This window comes from Lichenostomus cassidix, unplaced genomic scaffold (assembly GCF_008360975.1).
Source record: "Lichenostomus cassidix isolate B80296 unplaced genomic scaffold, HeHo_3.0 HiC_scaffold_45, whole genome shotgun sequence".
Lineage (NCBI taxonomy): Eukaryota > Metazoa > Chordata > Aves > Passeriformes > Meliphagidae > Lichenostomus > Lichenostomus cassidix.
In genome coordinates this window covers 96,581-110,862 of record NW_028147789.1, presented here as the reverse complement: position 1 = coordinate 110,862, position 14,282 = coordinate 96,581, and the positions used below count along the sequence as shown (strand labels likewise).

Genomic DNA, 14,282 nt, shown 5'->3' with positions numbered 1-14,282 from the left:
ATTTTGTCCCATCTCCAGAGCGGCTTCACCTCCCCTTGGCCCCTCCAGGGTCAAAGCCCCCCAGTTCTCCAACAAAGGAGGCACAAAGCACAAACAGCAGCAGGGAAACCTTCCAGGTCACTGGTGGCTCCTGAGGAAAATGCAAGGCAAACAGTCAGGGCAGGTGCCTGAAGTGTTTTGCCAGGTGCCCCACAACAGCTCCCTTCTGTGTGGGCAGTGTGGTGTGAGGAGGGAACATCTCCTGGAAATGTCACAGCAGGGCAGTGGAGAATGGAGGCCGAGGCAGCTGGCAGGAGCCCCGGGGTTGGAAGGGACTGTCCCTGATCTGTGTCTTCGGGGGTCACCCTGACAGGGGCCTCTGAGCTGGGACGGGAGTGAGGGACCCTCGGGCAGGAAGGTGACCCCTGCTGAGGGCCAGTGCTGGGCCGAGGGCAGGGCAGAGCCATGGCTGGGGCCAGGGGAACTGCAGGAGCTGTGTCCCAGTGCCAGCCCAGTGTGGAGTCAGAGCCCTGCTGGGGGCAGAGTCCCTGGGACCCCCATGAGGGACAGCTCAGCAGAGCCAGATGTGGGGGGACCTGGGGGACATGGTGGCCCTGGGTGTGACAGGGGGCACAGGCATGGGATGTTCCTCTGTGGGCCAGGAGCCGTTTGTGGCTGCAGTGCTGGGAATGGGCTGGAGCTGGACGCAGTGACCACCCCAGCACTGCTGCACTGCCGCAGATCCCCTGCTGCCCCAAGGTGCTGCCTGCATGGCTGCTGCTTTGGGCAGGGGCTGTCCGGGGAGCTCCGTGACTGCCCTGAGAATGCTTAGGGAGCATAGGGCTCTGGGGGCAGCTGCCTGGGCTGGGGCTGAGCTCAGGCACCTGTTAGGCCATGGGCTGGTTGCAGAGTGGGCTTTTGTCTCTTGAATGCTGCAGGGCAATGCAATGCAGGGGGGAAGCACAGCTTGGAGATTTTGGAGGCTCCAAGCCTTAAACATCAGCCCCTGCAACAGCCCAGATCCAGGTCCCACAATTCCCAAGGCTGCTATGGCCTTCAGAGCATGAATGGGGATTTTGCATCCCTGCAGCCTGATGCTGGCTCTGGGCCCAGGAGTCCCTTTGGCTCCAGCAGGAAGGGTGACAGGAAGTTTCCTGGCCACTTTTGGTGGCATCGCTGCAGGGTCAGCTCATGTCTGACTCATCTGTGCTGGTGACAGCTTTGCTCCTGGGGACACTGCTGTGCCCCAGCCCAGGAACACGAGCACGGCCCAGTGCTGGGAACAGTGTCAGTGGGAACCCTCTGTGCACAGGGACCCCCAGCCCCGGGGTGGCTGTGCCAGCACCCCCAGGGACCTCCAGCTGAGGGAACCCAGAGGAAGTGGAAGCTACTACAATTCTCAAAGGCTGTCCTCTGCAGTGTCTCTGGCAGGCTGCATCAGGGAGCACAACCTCAGAGTGGGGTCCCTGTGCCACACCATCCTCACAGGGGTGTGTCCCGCCCGGCCAGTCAGGGCTGCCCAGCTCCGTGGAATGGCACTGTACCTTCACTGGGACAGGAGTGCACATCCTGCTGGCATTGGTGCTTCCATACAAAGAGCAGGAAAAGTCCGGGCAGCAGGAACAGCTCAGCACCGACGGATGTAGTGAAAAGCAAGCGAGCAGTGACCGCTGGCAGCAGGTGAAGGGTGTGTTGTAGTCCTTTCCAGGTCCCACAGTGTACTACATTCCATGTGGTACACTGTGGGAGCTGTGATGTCACAGAAGTTTCAAGGCCACTCTGCAGAGGGAGATGGGGATCATGGAAGATACAATCCTTGAATTTTTTGGCTTGGAAGGGACCCTAATGATCATCTGGTTCCAACCTGAGCAACCTCCCACCTGAGCAGGCCGCTCTGGACCCTGTCCAATGTGGCCTTGGATGTTCCCAGGGATGGGACATCCTCAGCCTCTCTGCACAGCCTGTGCCAGGGACCACCACCCTCACACTACAGGGAGTCTTCCCATCATCAGATCTACTCTAACTCTCTATCAGTTTGATCCCATTACTCCTTGTCCTGTCACTGCAGTTCCTGAGGAAGTGTTTCTCTCCTGCTTCCCTGTAGCCCTTCACAGACTGGAGAGGTGCTCTGAGGTCTCCACACAACCTTCTCTTCTCCTAGCTCATCAGCCCACACTTGGTCAGCCTTTCCCAGTAGGGGAGTTGCCCCAGTGCCCTCGGCAACTCCATGGCCTCCTCTGGCACTCAACAGCTTCCCTGAGAACACCAGGGGACATCAGCCATGGGCATGTCCAACAAACTACCCGTGGAAGGCACTGGCCTTGGGAATTGCCAAAGGCTGGGAGCTCTGTGGTTCCCAAAGTGATGGAGAGAGGAGGAGAAAAGGAACAGGAGCAGTGCAGAGAGCCTGAATTGCAGAGAGGGAAAGCTGCTGATCCTGGGGGTGTGTGCAGTGTTTGTGGAGGGTTTAATGATGCCCCCAGAATGTCATCTAGGGCTCTGGGGATATTTTTGGTGCAGGAAATCTGAGGCAGGATGTGCCCCCCGTCTCTCTCTATCTTCATGACTTGTGTATAGATAACTCAGGTTGGGTCAAAAGCCCATCAAGGGGTTTTCTTTTGGTGCCTGAGAGTCTGGAGCCTCCAACCCAGAGCCCACAGCTGGTATGGAGAGCAGATGTGGAAAGAGATGAAAAGAATAAGTACATGACAAAAAGATACACTTTTACACTATAAGAGACACGCGAAATATCACAGAGGCAGAAGTCTTTTACACACACTCTGGAAATGTGCAAAGGCTTCTCCCCGCAGTCTGGATGCAGGCTCTGCTGGTTACTTTCCTAGGGATTGAGTGAAAGGATTCAGAGGTATACTTCAGTGCCAAATTGGCCTTGGTAAGATTGTTTGCTAAGTTATATTATTTCTTGGGAGCTGTAATAAAAGGTACCTTTATGAGCATTGAATTCCCTTTATTAGTAGATGTTTTTCTTTTATTTTTTCCTGTGTAGTATGTTGATTTGTACCATGATTTATGTCTGTTATTTTCTGTGTCTAATAAATGATAATTTATGTCATGTTAGGCCTAACTGGCCATTATTAAAGAACTTGCGAACAAGAAAGGGTCTTGGGCTGCTGGCCACGCCAATAAGAGCTACTGCCTGCCGCCAAAGGCCTAGGCAAAAGGCAGAGATTTATCCAATTTTCTGTCTCCATTCGTAACAAAGGCCAGAGGAACATTTCTGATCAGTGATGTGTAGAAATGGTCTTTGGCAGAGATGGAGGTTGAATTTTCCTAGGATGGGAAAGGAAGGAGATGGTTCTTTTTCTGGAATGAGAAGCTGAGCAAACTGCTGCCACATCTTGGTGTTTCCCTGTGGGCAGCCTGTGGGCAGTGTCCAGGCTCTGCAGCTGGCAGGCCATGGTGCTGAGAATGCAGGAGCAGGCCAGGCAAAGAGGGAGGTGTGCAGAAGTCCTTGGGTTTTTATTTTGTCACCTGCTCAAGGATAAAGTCACATTTCTCCATGGTTTCTGGGGCTGTGAGAGGGCCTGTCTTGTCCTGGAGCAGGGCAGCCTTTCTCTGGGCCTTGTCTCTGGTCTCTGTCACACAGCTTCCTGCAGTGTCCCTCTGGTGGCCTCCTGCCCTGGCCTGAGCACCCACCTTGGGCTGCTGCCCACCCTCCCAGAGCCTCTCCGCAGCCTTCCTTTCTCAGGCTGGACATTCCCAGCTCTCCCAGCCTGTTTCAGGAGAGGATTCAGCTCCTGGAGCATCTCCATGGCCTCCTCTAGACTTTTCCGGTAGTTCCATGTCCTTCCTGCGCTGGGATCCTGAATATGGGGGCACGAGAGGTCTCACCTGAGAGGGACAGAGGGGCACAATTCTCCTCGCCTCCGCCACCTGCACACGGTGAGGCCATGTGTCAGGGACTGCAGGATATGGAGCCCGGCTGGGCATTCCTGGATCAGAGCATGGACAGTGGGGTTGGGAATGGGGTTGCACTTCTCAGCCTCTGGAGGCAGCTCCTGCACTGTTGGGAATAACAGGAATCCCTTCAAGGAAGATCTGAAATAATCCCAGAGTTGTGCTCCAGACCCTTCCCTGGATCCATCCCCTTCTCTGGACAGGCAGCTGCTGAGGGACTGTGGGAACTGGAGGGCACTGGGAAACTGGGAAGTGAGACATGAATGTGGGAAGAAGAGGAGACACCCATCTGGGAGGTGTCCCTGCATGGGATATCCTTTAAAGGTCCCCTTTTCCAAATCAAACCATTCCAGTATTCCCAGATTCTGTGGTGACCACCAGACAAGTCACTGTCATGGTGAGCGACTGCTCAACAATCAAATGTCCCAGTATAAACAGTACAATGGACAGGGACCGCTGGCTGAGTCCTGTCTCCCTGACACCACAGCTCTTGGGAATCGGAAGGCAGTGAGGGAAGGGAGACATTAAAGTGGGGAAAACAGAGCCCTCATTCCTCCTCCCCTTTCCTCCTCCCCTTTCCCCCTGTGACCCCCCTGACACCTCCTATAGAACAGCCAGACATCGAAAGGATTTGGAACCCATGAGTGAGAAAAAAACCATGGAAGGGACTGCAGGAACAAGAGGGATTTCCCCATGTGCTCCCAGCCCGGCTCGGGGAGGGGAAGGGAATGGGGATACCCAGGTGGCATCAGCTGCACCTCAGACTTCTCACCACCCCACCCCTTGGTGACATCTCTCATTCCTCCCTGTGCAAAAAATCAAACTAGGGACATTTCACTGTACCACGGTGAAATGGTACCCAAACAGGAGCCCATGAAATCATTGTTGGCATTGTCCAGAACAGCCCCTTTGGTGTCCAGATGCTTGAAATTTTCCCTACTCTAAATGGCTTCACCTCCCCTTGGCTCCTCCGGGGTCAAAGCCCCCCAGTTCTCCAACAAAAGAGGCACAAAGCACAAACAGCAGCAGGAAAACCTTCCAGGTCACTGGTGGCTCCTGAGGAAAATGCAAGGCAAACAGTCAGGGCAGGTGCCTGAAGTGTTTTCCAGGTGCCCCACAACAGCTCCCTTCTGTGTGGGCAGTGTGGCGTGAGGAGGGAACATCTCCTGGAAATGTCACAGCAGGGCGGTGGAGAATGGAGGCTGAGGCAGCCGACAGGAGCCCTGGGGTTGGAAGGGACTGTCCCTGAGCTGTGTCCTCGGGGGTCACCCTGACAGGGGCCTCTGAGCTGGGACGGGAGTGAGGGACCCTCGGGCAGGAAGGTGACCCCTGTTGAGGGCCAGTGCTGGGCCAAGGGCAGGGCAGAGCCATGGCTGGGGCCAGGGGAACTGCAGGAGCTGTGTCCCAGTGCCAGCCCAGTATGGAGCCAGAGCCCTGCTGGGGACAGAGTCCCTGGGACCCCCAGGAGGGACAGCTCAGCAGAGCTAGATCTGGGGGGACCTGGGGGGACACAGTGGCCCGGGGTGTGACAGGGGGCACAGGCATGGGATGTTCCTCTGTGGGTCAGGAGCAGTTTGTGGCTGCAGTGCTGGGAATGGGCTGGAGCTGGACGCAGTGAGCACCCCAGCACTGCCCCAAGCCCAGCCCTGGTGTCCCAGTGCCACTATGAGGGCATCTGGCTCTGGGGGCTGTTGGAGGATGGATTTTGTTGGAGTGGGGATTGTCCCCACAGAGTCCCCAGCTGCTTTTGGCTCCCTGCCCAACCCCCTTGGCCCCAAGAGTTTCCTGGGCCCTTCCAGGGGCAGCTGCCTTGTGCAGGAAGCTGGACAGATACCAGGCAAGGGGGCTGGATCTGTGCCACAGGTGGGATGGACTCTGTGCCAGGGCTGGGCTTGAGGCCAGGGCTGGGGGCTGTGCCAAGCCGGGCTTTGGCCTGGGGGCTGTTGGGGAGGGGGCAGGGAGGAGTCCCAGCAGGGATAAAAGTGTTCCTGGTCTGCTGCAGCCTCACCCAGCGCTGTCCAGTGCGAGAGGAAGATGAAGGTGGCTGTGCTCTGCGTGGCTCTGCTCTTCTCCATCCTGCTCTGCCCCCCGGCAGATGCCAAGCTACCATCACTTTGCAGTGGAAATTCAATCTTCCATTTCTTTTGTCCCTCGAAGTCCAACTCCACCGCAGAATCTCATAACGGTGAGCAGCAGATCTCTTGGCTTGAAATCTCTGAGTTTCCCTGGGATTTTCCTTCTTGAATCAGGGGTCTGCCATGGGTTAGGGGGGTTAGATGCCCCTGTGTCCACCCTCAGCCCCATAAGGTCCAATGCTGACCATCCCTTTGCTCCCCTTCCCCTGACCATCATGGATACAGGGAGTGGTTCCATCATCGTGGTAAGTTCTGGGTTGGGGGCGCAGTGGGGGAAGTGGGAGCCAGTTTGGTCTCTCCATCCCTTACTGGGACTGGGGACACCCCAGTGATCCATGACTGTGTCTCTACAGGGCTGTTTTCCTATGCCAGGGAATGATTAATCGCAAGGTGAGTACTGGCAATTCTCCTTGGCCCAGACTCTCCCCTCTCATGGTCACAAACCCCCAGGGCATCCCAGTGCACCCCAGTGAATCCCAGGGCTTCCCTGGGAGGCCTCTCACTGTATTCCCACCCATCCCAGCACACTTCAGTTCTTCCCAGGGATTCCCCATCCCCCCAGACCTCACTGCATTCCCATTAATCCCAGTGCACCCCAGTACACCCCAGGCCATTTCTTTCCCTTTCCCTTCAGTCCTTTCCATTTTCCTCATGACAGGGATGTCCCCAGATCCCCGTCCTTGACACCCCATTCCAAAAACCCCTTCCAATCCCCTCCATTTTGTCCTCCCGTGCCATTTTCTCCTGCCCTTACCCCCAAATATTACTCTGTCCCACCCCACTTGGATCTTTTCCTCCTCCTCTTCCTCCTTCTCATCCCCCACAGCCGAGACCCTTCAACACCCCCACCCCAGTCCCTTGGTGTCCCCACTTGGCCCCAGTTCATCATCATTGAGGTCTCCCCCTTCACCCCAACCCTCCCATCCCTTATTGGCACTGGGGACACCCTGGTGACATCCCTGCATCTCTCTGCATGGAGGAGTCACAGCTCATCCAGTGAAGAGGCCTGAGGTGAGTACCCCAAGGTGTGCTGGGCCCTGACCCTGCCCTGGCATGGCCACGACCCTCGGGGCCATCCCAGTGTTCCACTGTATACCCTAGTGACTCCCAGTGTCTCTCAGTATCCCCCATGGCTCTCCCAGTGTCTCCCACTATGCCCCGAAACCCACATTTCTCTGCAGCCCCCATGGCAGCATCACCTGGCAGTCCCTTGGGATGGTCCTGTGAGAAACCTCAGGGGATCTCCAGCCCCACAAAGGGTCCATGGGGATCCAGGGGGATTCTGGAGCTCTCTGGGGTGGAGACGTCTTGGGGCCAGCAGAGGGACATGGATAGGGCTGTCCCTGATCCTTGTCCCTGGACAGCCGGACAGAACTGCCCCAAAGGCTTTCCTTGCACTTAGAGGGCTCTGAGAGGCTTTGGGGTATCCTGAGGGGAGGAGCTCTGGGGGCCCCATGGATCTGAGGAGCCAAGTCCTGTCCTGGCTCTATCCAGGGTCCCAATGCCCTTCTGTCACACAGGGCTGGGGACAAGGCCCTTCTCCTGTCCTAGTGAACATGCTGGAGTCACGTTTTGGGCTCTGTCTTTTAGGATTGGAACTGGTGGTGACAGCTGTGTCCTGTACCCCTCCAGCGGCATGAGGAGATTGTCATCCCTGGAGGACACCCCTGATCCCCTGGGAGCCCTGGGAATTTCCCTGGAATGATCAATAAACCCCTTCAGCAGAGCTCTGTGTCCTTGTTTGGGAATGGGGATTCGTTTCCGCCGCCGGTTCCTCCTGAGGGAGAAGATTCCCTTTCTCTGGGGTCAATCCTTTACGAGCTGCTCCACGTCCCATTCCACGGGTTCAGGATGTGTTCCAGGTCCCTCACAAAACGTCAGGAACTTCTCCAGATCCTTTTCATTGGGTCACTCCCTCACTCCTGTCTCCACTGCTTCCCCTCCCCCATTAAAGGATCCCTGTCTAGCTTTGAAAGACAGGTGGCTGCCTTGTCTGGGAACCTCCCTTGGAATAGAGAATATGATACCTCCTTCCCTCCAAATTATTATTATTACTTTGAAATCAAAGGGCTGTCACGCAAAGATTTGGGAACAGGGTAACAGTTCTTTACTAGTATTTATAACACGGCAAACAAGCAGCAACAACGGTAGCAACAACAAACTAGAAAAACCAGTAACTGCATTCTCTGGTCTGTCACACGCTCTCCCCTGTGGTGTAGTTACAGTCACAGCCGGCAGGGGCGCTGTTGGGCTCCCGGCCTGGCAGGGTATGTGGGATGACTCCCCCGCGGCTGCAGGTGGCGCTGTGGCGCGAGTTCAGTCGAGCCTCTCCCTCATGCGGCGATGGTGGAACAGGCTGGATGGTGGAACAGGCTGGATGGTAGAATGGGCTGCAGCAGGAAACCTCGGGCCTGTGGCTGGGGTGGCAGGGTCTGGCTGACCCCGGGTAGCAAACAAGATGTGGCAGAAACTTCGCAGCTGTGGCAGGAGCCATGGTGTGTCCTATCCAGCAGGGGTGCAGAGTTACAGTGTGACAGAATGTCATGGTTTGGACCCTGACCAAATGCCAAGGTACCCGCTGCATCTGCTCGCTCATTCTCCCCTGCCACAGATGGGCAGAAGAGAGAAAACAATTTAACACACACAGGGTTTGTGAGTTAAGGAACTGGGAGAAAATGCTCCAAGGACAAAACAGGCCCATCTTGAAGTTGCAAAGCGTTTTATTACTAATGAAGACAGAGGAGAAAAATGAGAAGTAAAATAAACCCCTTAAAGACACTGTTTCCCCACTCATCCCGCTTCCTCCTTCCCACCAACAGTGCAGGGTGGGGCAGGGTGTTGGGGTTTGGTCAGTCCATCACCAAAATCTTCTTCCGCTGCTCAGGGAGAGGAGCTCTTCCTCTGCATTTCTGTGGGATCCCTCCCACGGGAGACAATTCTCCATGAACTCCTCCAGTGTGGGTCCATCTCACAAGCAGCAGCACACATGCACACTGCTGCATCGTGAGCATCCTCCCATGGACAGACAGTTCTCCCAACACTGCTGTGGTGTGGGATCCCTCGTCCATGGGGTGCAGACCTCCAAGGCCAGGCTGTTCCATCTCAGGAGCAAAGCCTCTCTCTCCACTGGGACTCCTGCTGGATCACAGCCTCCTCCAGGCATCCATCCCCTCCAGTGTGGGTAACTCCTCATGGGCTGTGGATGGATCTCTGCATCCCGCGTGGACCCCATGGGCTGCAGGGACATAGCTGTGTCCCCATGGTTCTCACCAGGGCCGGCAGGCAAAATTCAGCTCTGGTGCCTAGAGCACCTCCTCCCCCACCTTCTATACTTACCTTGGTTTCTCCATGTTGTTTTCCCTCACACGTTCTCACCTCCTCCTTTTAAATTTTGAGTCTAATAAAGTGGCAAGAGCCAGGCCAATTAAATCAATTAGATTTATTGAACAACCTACAACAAGAAAAACAGCGCTGGATGCCCGGGGGAGTCTTCTGCTCCGCCAACGGCGCGCACCTCCCCCTTTCTCAGCCCCCACTTATATACTCTCCAGATCCTGAGATTTTTCAAATCCTGTGCTTTTCAAATACATGTCCTTTTCCGGAGTGCTCTGCGTCTGCGCAGCTTGTTGCTAGGAGTCTTATTCTGCCTCCCGGTCATTGTGAGGCCGAAGATCCTCTAGATGGCCTCCTCCTGCTTCTTGCGTCATGGAGGCGGTGGCGTGCATGCTGTTTGCTTAAGCTCGTGCCTGTGGTTATACTTACTTAATACAGTTAACTGACTCGACCGAGTGTAATGATTTGATTAACAAACACAGAGCTATTTATCACACCCCTACTTCTCTGGCTAAAAAGAATTGCATGCACCATTGGTTTTATTTCTTCTGAAATATGTTATCACAGCTGCATTGCCACAATCTCTAATTGGCCCAGGCTTGGCCAGCGGCATGTCCATCATCTTCAGAGCCATCAGAGATTGGCTCTGCTGGACACGGTGAAAGCCTCAAGAAGCTTCCCACAGGAGCCATCTTTGTGGTTCCCCCACTAGCAAAACTGGGCCAAGCAAAACCAACACACCCTGCCATGGGCAGGGACAGCTCTCAGATGGGTGTCTCCTCTTCTTCCCACATCCATGTCTCACTTCCCAGTTTCCCAGTGCTCTCCAGTTCCCAGAGTCCCTCAGCAAGCTGCCTGTCCAGAGAAGGGAATGGATCCAGGGAAGGGTCTGGAGCAAAACCCGGGGATTTTTTCAGATCTTCCTTGAAGGGATTCCTGTCCCTCACCCTGTGCAGGAGCCACTTCCAGAGGCTGAGAACTGCAGCCCCATTCCCAACCCTACTGTCTGTGCTCTGATCCAGAAATCCCCAGCTGAGCTCCATGTCTTCCACTTCCTGACACTTGGCCCCAGAATTCCCTGTTCGAGAGGGACTTGGGGTGCTGGTGGGTGACAAATGGGACACAGCCCAGCCTGGAAATTGCTGAGTTCTGGGCTCATCCCGAGTATTGTGGGCAGGGGGAGTGGGCAGGGGGGTGGGGTGTCAGAGCCTGAAATAGTTCATGCCTCAAACATTGATATAAAGTTTTGCTCATTATAACAAAAACTGTATAAAGAAGCTACAATCAAAGAAACCTCCCTTGAAGATACCTGACTGGGACTTTGGACTGAAAGTCAAACTGCTGGGATTAGATAAAGGGAAAGCTGTTGTTCAGTCATCTCAGGCTGAAGGAAAGGCATGCATCCACAAAAGGCCATGATGTCTGATGGTTTTTGTCTTTTCTCTTTATACCCTTTTTATACATTTTATACCCTTTCCCATTCCTTGTACCTTTTACTCTCTGTGATAAATACATAATAATATAGTGTTGGCTTTTCGTAGATATTCATTGTGTGTATGGTTTTATTCTTTTTATAGAAGTAGTCTTGTCATAAAGATAGAGGTATATAACCAATGTTTTAATTTCTGTTATGAACTAGATTTCGATATAGTAGTAAAATAACTAATAAAAGTAGTTTAAAAGACTTTCCTTCACTAACCACACTACCTGCTTGACTGGATAACACCCAAAGAACAGCACAAAAGAAGACCTGCCACTGATACCTGACTATCAGCCATAATCAGATGCAAGGACCATGAACCCAAGCCCAAACTGGGAGATGATAACCAAGACTGGAAGAAACCACAGCCGAAAATGCACATGCTCTAAAAAGACGGGACCAAGGAGGAACCATGCAAAACAGTTCTTGGAACATGCAAAATAGTTTTGAGAAAAGGTTGAATATGCATGAATGCTTATGAATAGGCATGACGCTGACGCAATACAAAGAGTATTTAAGATGACTCCCTCAATGGCAGATGTGCTTCTTGGCTTAGGGCCAAGCACCCTGCGCTGTTTCTTTGCTTTATTGTTTTTTGTCCCCTATTGTCCTTTATTAAACTTTTAAATTTCAACAGGAGAGTGCAACTGGTTTTTCACACTCTCTGTACCTTAGCCCTACATTTTTATGACCATTGTACTCTGATATTTAGCCTAGTTCGGGGTTCTCTGGGGAAGACAAAACATCCCTACTATCTCAGAACTAGAGGCCTTAACCTTGGTTGGGGCCTCCTTTTTGGAACATGTTTTTGTAAAGTAGATTGTAGCCTCATTAGGGAGGGGGGGATAATTTGAATAGGGGGACAATTACTTCATTTGTTAAGCTTCTTATTGGTGGATTTTAGGTAGATATGCTAATTTGTAAGTTCCAAAAAATTGTACATGGGGTGTGCTCCTCGGCGTATTTCCACCTTTGATGAGGGTGCACCTGGGACCCTATTAATGGTAATAACCTTTTCCCCTATACTGCTGTGTCTGCCTCTTGTTTTTACCAGCTTTTAAGGCATCAGCCAAAGCCACCAGCTGCATTGAGCATCATCTCTGGCTGAGTATTGGGGTGGGGGGAGAGCACAGCTCACAGAAGCGAGGTTTACGCAGACTTCCCCCCCAGCCAAGGGGTAGGAGGTTTGGGGTGCATGGTGTAACCTCTGGTCAGAAGCAGTAAACACCCATCCTCCATTACACAAACTGGCCCAGCTGTAGATACCCCCAACACCACTGGCCACATCCATGGGACATTCATGTGAGAGGCAGCTGAGGTGTGTCATACTCCATCAAAGAACCCCCAAAAGTGCTCCCCAGAGGCTTTGCACCACAGGACTGCATGTGATGCAACAGACCCAGAATCTGGGGCAAGAGACTGACCCCTCCCCTGGAAGGATATGCCTTGACATTGCCACCTGGCCTGAGTGTATATTAACCCATGGGATTCTGTGCTTTCTAGGGAAACTGTCACCACCAAGACAACCAGCTGGAGAGAATCAACACAGCATGGTTGGGCTCCACAGATGGTGATATTTTCTTAATTCTCTCTCAGTCACCCTTTTTCTGTCCCCCACCACCTCTTTTCCACTCTCTCTCTCTCATATTTACTATCAAATAAACCCCATACAATTGACTGGCATACGGTCTCGTTTGCACCTTAATTTGGGCAGAGGTATTTCCAAAGAACCTTAATAATTGGATCATAACAGTTCCCACAGAAGGTTTCTGTAAAGCCCTGGTTAGAGGTATGCCAGGGGAGCAGAAACCCAGGCACATAGACACAACCCCACAGAAATAGGGTATAGCTTTGCTGAAGAGGTTTATTGATAATTCAGGATAAATGTCCGTGGGCTAAAGGGGAAACGGGGAGTCATTCAGGGATGATCATCTCCTGATGCCTCTGGAGCAGACTGGACATGGATGCCAGCAATACTCGCAATCCTAAAACACAGAGCCAAGAAGGTGACTCACCAGGGCCAAATGGGACAGGAGAGGGCTTTGTCCCCACACCTCTCTGCAGGCACTGCAGACTTACCGACGGACAGCAAGAGCCAGCTGCTTCTGCCGCAAAGGACCCACCAGCTTTCCAACCACAGGGGGCTGGAGAGAAAAAAAGACACATTAGGGACACACTGGGGGGCACTGGGCTGGGCTGGGAGGAAAGGAGACAGCAAGGGGGTCCTTGGGGAAGGGGTCTGCAATGGGAGCAATGGTGTGCAGCAGCTTCTGTGCTCCTGCCCAGGAGCAGTGGGGTCCTGGCCAAGAGGCAGAGCTGGGGCAGGGGCTGTGTCCTGGGCCATCCTGGGGGTGCTGGGGTGACAGGGATGGGAATGCAATGGGGTGCTGGGCAAGAGGAAAACTGTGGGGGTCTGGGGTGTCAGTGGGGGTGCACTGGGCTGTGCTGGGGCACACTGGGATGGCCTGGAGTGTGGTGGCCATACTTGGGGAGGGTCTGAGGCCAGCAGAACTCCTGGTACTCACCACAGGTGTGTTCAGGATGGCGACATTGTCTACATCAATCTGCAGAGAGACCAGGAGACCTGGCTGGTCACTGGGATGTCCCCAGTGCCAGCAAGGGATGGGGGGACTGAATTGCCACCCCCATTCCCAGAGGGGATGCCCTCCAATGCCAGCACCTCACTCACCTCCCGGACATCTTCTTCAGTTCCTTGCAGGAGTGCCTGGGAAAGGAGAACAAAGGGTTGGTCTGGCTTGGACCTTGTGGGGCTGTGGGGGACACAGGTGCAGGGGAGCAGGGTGGGGGTGGAGGCAAAGGGCTTCCAAGGAGGATGGGGGGTTGCTGGGGCATCCCAAATACATTGACCTGGGGTTACTTAGGGAGCCCAAGGGCCTGGGATGGGGGTGTGGAAGTGACCCTGTGTGGGATGCAGGGGAGGAGAAAGGAATTCCAGTGTAGGACATGGGAGTGTAAGGGAGGGGCTTGGTGGGGATAGAAGAAAAGGGGGTGCATAGGGACAAAAGCAATGGGACTGGGAGAGGGTTTGGGAGTGGGAGGTGAGTCCAGGAATGGTATCAGGACAAAGTGCTGCAGTGCCCAAGGAGAAAGGCAAAGGAATGAGGGGGGAGGTGGAAAGAAAGGCCGTGGGAATGGTCACTAGGGGGACATTTGGAGACCGTTGATAGGACAAACAGGAGATGCCAAGGAGGAAATTTCTGAAGGGATCCAAAGTGTGGGATGCGAGGCTTAAAAGGGAAGGGTGTGGAGTCACCTGACATCGGAGCCTCACCTTGCCATCTGCCGGGGGGCAGAGCAGGATGGAGAAGAGCAGAGCCACGCAGAGCACAGCCACCTTCATCTTGCTCTCGCACTGGACAGCGCTGGGTGAGGCTGCAGCAGGCCAGGAACACCTTTATCCCTGCTGGGACTCCTCC

The 14,282-nt window shown here is 54.0% G+C and overlaps 2 long non-coding RNA genes across 2 annotated transcripts; one reads left to right on the top strand and one right to left on the bottom strand.

Moving 5' to 3' along the window:
* The first annotated feature begins 6,384 nt into the window (after positions 1–6,384).
* On the top strand, positions 6,385–7,758 carry LOC146420825 (uncharacterized). Its single transcript, XR_014848914.1, has 2 exons — positions 6,385–6,422; positions 7,623–7,758. It is a non-coding gene; the product is annotated as an uncharacterized LOC146420825 (long non-coding RNA).
* A 4,933-nt stretch (positions 7,759–12,691) lies between these two features.
* On the bottom strand, positions 12,692–13,445 carry LOC146420824 (uncharacterized). Its single transcript, XR_014848934.1, has 3 exons — positions 13,371–13,445; positions 12,925–12,989; positions 12,692–12,830 (listed from the first exon to the last, which is right to left on the bottom strand). It is a non-coding gene; the product is annotated as an uncharacterized LOC146420824 (long non-coding RNA).
* Between the last annotated feature and the right edge of the window lie 837 nt (positions 13,446–14,282).